We start from the raw sequence: 4,949 nt of genomic DNA on the forward strand, positions 1-4,949 counted from the left end.
GATAATATTTGTTTCTTAATCAATGTAGGTTAGCATTGAGTATACGGTATTGATTATGCATTACTTTGAGCTTATCAAATGGTGCGGGTTTTTCGCAACCCAATTATCCTGATATATTGGGTAGTGGTGATTAATATCTAGCGGTGCTAGGATTGCTATTATGTTGAATCGTGCTCGAGGTGAGTCTCGTTTGATAATGTCCTCAAGAGGAGCGTGAAACAAGGTTTTATTATTCGGAACCTAGCTAGTTGGAGTTTGATTACTCTATGAATAATAAATAAGCGTTTCATGCTTGCTAAGTCCACTCTTGGAATTAATAAGAAGTTAATTAATTAAGTCAATAGCAGACATTAATTAATTAACGGATATTTTTATCTTAAGCGCGGGAAATGAAAGTTAAACGGAAACCCGGATTACTTATATAATTTCGGATTTGGATAGAGGAGAGTTCAATAATATTACTTCTGTAGTGGCTGCTCGTAATATTCCAATTATAACTTTTATATTAAATTGTGGGTTCAATTTAATTAGTAAAAAGTAAAATTGGATGATCCCATATCCAAAACCTTCCATAGATCCCTGTGTCACGGGCCCCAAAGGAAACTTAATATAAATAGGAGAATAAAGGAGAGCAGAATTATCACAATTTCAGCCTTCGAGATTTTTTCAAAATTTCTGACCCCGCACGATTGAGGAGATTTTCGATTTCCCACTCCCCTATTGCATAAAAGGATTTCATACATGTCTTCTTTATTTAAGTCTAGTATTACGTTGAGATCAACCCGCACTGAAATATCGGATACTGAGTTAGGGAACAGGAGAGAAGATTTGTGGTCTAGTATTCCAAAGCGTCACGTGGAGAAGAGCGCTAGCCATCTTAAATTCTTTGGAGAATTATTTAGGTATTTTTCTGCTCCGTAGAAAAGCATGTTTTAGAGTTTCAATATTCTAAAGCATAGATTAATTCAGATTATGTGAGCATGATACATGTAAGAATTACGCGAATAGATTTTGTCTAAATAATCTTCTAAATAGATCTGATTATTATGTGATTTATTGGTGTGATTAATGATTGCTAAATTATGTTAATTCATGCAAATTAATTAGTGTCCACCAGCGCTTCCGCTGCCAGTTCCTTCAAATACTTCATCGAATAACTTCCTAACTTCAGCTAAATCATTCTCATTTTCATCCAATAAATACTTCAGCTGATGTTCAAAATACTTCATCGAATAACTTCATTACTTAAGTTACATCAGACCATACTTTATTCGATTGACCGATGCTTGAACGAAAAAAACGAACACTTTAATGAACTAAAATCAAATGAAAAAGTGTGGACCAAAATTAAAATTCCTAAATTGTGGATGGCTCACCAGAACGGTTTGGTTGGATTTGATTTGCGGTGGACATCGGTTTGGTATTAGGAGTGCGTCCCGGTTTACTTTTTCCACTTGAATGCAGTTGTACTAGGTCAGTAAAACGAGAATCAGAAAACACATAGCCATCTTCAATTCTTTGGAGAATTATTTAGGTATTTTTCTGCTCCGTAGAAAAGCATGTTTTAGGTTTCAATATTCTAAAGCATGATTAATTCAAGTTATGAGCATGATACATGTAAGAATTACGCGAATAGATTTTGTCTAAATAATCTTCTAAATAGATCTGATTATTATGTGATTTATTGGTGTGATTAATGATTGCTTAATTATGTTAATTCATGCAAATTAATTAGTGTCCACCAGCGCTTCCGCTGCCAGTTCCTTCAAATACTTCATCGAATAACTTCATAACTTCAGCTAAATCATTCTCATTTTCATCCAATAAATAGTTCAGCTGATGTTCAAAATACTTCATCGAATAACTTCATTACTTAAGTTACATCAGACCATACTTTATTCGATTGACCGATGCTTGAACGAAAAAAAGGAACACTTTAATGAACTAAAATCAAATGAAAAAGTGTGGACCAAAATTAAAATTCCTAAATTGTGGATGGCTCACCAGAACGGTTTGGTTGGATTTGATTTGCGGTGGACATCGGTTTGGTATTAGGAGTGCGTCCCGGTTTACTTTTTCCACTTGAATGCAGTTGTACTAGGTCAGTAAAACGAGAATCAGAAAACACAAAATCAGAAAACAAAACGAGAATTTGAAAACACAAAATTCAGAAAACATAAAGGATGAACTAAATTACCATATGGCCTGAACTTTACCCATTAAAACGAGAATCAGAAAACATAAAGGATGTACCATATGCGCTGAAATTATTTGAAGCAAAATGAGAATTTGAAAACACAAAATCTAAACAAAATTAATAAATGCTTTGAACTCACCGACACCAGATGAAGTTTTGGAGTGCAACATCCGCTCATCTAAAACCAAAATTTCCGAGGTTAGGTTGTAGGGTTTTCGTAAAATGGTAAAAAATGGTGGAGAAAACAAATACCGTTCAGTTTTCCAGTTCTTGTCTCCACCATGTTGAAATTCCACAGATAAGCTGTGGTGGAGAATGCCGACGGAAGAAATTAATCGGTGAATGGGTGAAGATAATGGGAGTAATACACGCCATGTTAGGGGAGAGAGAGTGGGAGGAAGATGAAACGTTGAGCGGGAAGAGTGAAAGGGTGACTTTTCGTTTTACCCTAATACAGCCTCCCTTGATTTACGCTAAATTCATTTTTACCCAGTTGGCTGAACAAAATGACTAAGATGCCCTTTGGCTGAACAATTTAATTCATAAGATGAAATACGAATTTAAGATGTAGGAGCTCTAATCTCAGCCACTAAATTAAAATTCAATGGCTAATATTTAGTCTCTAGTTCTACACTAAGAAGGTGTTGTGGGAATAAGGGGACCGTAGATACATATATATATATATATATATATATATATATATATATATATATATATATATATATATATATATATATATATGGGAGCATTAAGGTCCTATTGCCCCCTTAATGTCTACTTCCTTCTTAATATCATCCATTAGATTAAAAGGGAGGATGGTCTAGATTAAGATTTCATAACTGACTCCGTGATACATTATTTGGTGGAATTGGTGCATTATAGGGGTAGAAATGTAAACAAAGCATTTATATCACACGTTTAAAAACTTCAGGTCCAATAATTAAGCAGGATATTCCCTTCCACACACTCTCTCTCATTCCAAACGCCTCCGCCATTCCAATTTCGATCAAAACCCTTTCCCCTAATTCCACTCCTAGTCAAACTAGCCGCCGAGAAGAGACCACCAAAGCGGTTTTCAACGCTATTTTATCTCCGTGAAAACCTTTCGGCCAAGTGAACTCTACGTTTCTCAGTCGTTTCAGCCTTCTTCATCGTTGTACGGTTGCCATTGCAATGCAGATTTGGTGGAAACTGAATCAAATCCGGCGATTTCGAGTAAGTTATGAAGCTTCGGCGTTTTTAGCAAAGTTATTATGGTGGGTTTTTCTATAAATCAGCACTTTGAGTTCATTGTTATTAAGTTTTTTATGTAAATCAGCACTTCGTGTTCATTGTTGTTAAGTTTTTTCTGTAAATCAACACTTCTATCAATTTACAGTTTTTCGTTTGGTGATGAATTTTGATTTTGATTTGCTACATTAATGATTTTAGGTTTTTCAATTGGGTTTTTCTTCATTATTGATTGATTGGTTTGTTGTTAATAATTGTGTTTAATTTTGTGGTTTCTGTTCATTAGCATTTTATTTGGGTTTATGTTCATAAATGATTCTTAATCCTTGATAGTGGAAGTTTGATAATTTGCAGTGCATTATTTGTGTATTTCTCTGAAATTGTGAATCAATTAATAAGTTATTTGTTTGATCATGTTACGTCATGTAATCAGATGCATACATTAATTGTTCAATTTTAGTGGATCATATTAATGTACATCATTTAGCCAGTTATGTACATTAAATGGATCTGTTTTGGTACATTATTTATACCATTTTGTACATTACATTAGTTTAATTTGATACATTATTCATCATGTTTTGTTGCCTTGTTCTCGACAGCAGCGAAGCAACCTAGGTTGGATTTTGATGAAGCATCCGATGATGTGATTTCTCTTGCCATTGCACAGAAGTTTCACCAGCGATTGGCCGAGACAGAGTCTAGTAGAGCCCAAGAAGAAGCTGCTCAAAGAAAATCTAGAGGGAAGAAAGAGAACCACCTATACTGCCGACGGTGCCCGACAGAAGCATAATATGTACATTATTCACTATTAAGAATGTACATTATTCACTACAAATGTACATTATTCACTACAAATGTACATTATTAGATACTATTGGTACATTATTTACTGTACCAAATCTAAAACACACATTAAAAAATGAAATATAATTCATGTGGTGGTACTATACCCTAGCCCCATTGATTGATAAACCCTAGGGGAATGAATCAAACTTCATGCCCTTGGTGATGGTTTTGTTTGTGAGTGGGTACTACAACCTAGCCCTATGGATTGCTAAACTCAAAGGCATGAGTTCAAGTTCCTTTTAAATTTATTCTCTACAATCTGCACAATTTCACTGCTACAAATGTACATTATTAGATACTATTGGTACATTATTTACCGTACCAAATCTAAAACACATTAAAAAACAAAATTTAATTCATGTGGTGGTACTATATCCTAGCCCCATTGATTGATAAACCTTAGGGGAATGAATCAAACATCATGCCCTTGGTGATGGTTTCATTTGTGAGTGGGTACTACAACCTAGCCCCATGGATTACTAAACCCAAAGGGTGGATTCAAGTTCCTTTCAAAATTATCTCTAAAATCTGTACATTATTCACTGCTACAAATGTACATTATTAGATACTATTGGTACATTATTTACAGTACCAAATCTAAAACACACATTACAAAATGAAATATAATTCATGTGGTGGTACTATACCCTAGCTCCATGGATTGATAAACCCT

Source organism: Salvia hispanica, chromosome 2 (genome assembly GCF_023119035.1).
Source record: "Salvia hispanica cultivar TCC Black 2014 chromosome 2, UniMelb_Shisp_WGS_1.0, whole genome shotgun sequence".
In the NCBI taxonomy this organism is placed as follows: domain Eukaryota; kingdom Viridiplantae; phylum Streptophyta; class Magnoliopsida; order Lamiales; family Lamiaceae; genus Salvia; species Salvia hispanica.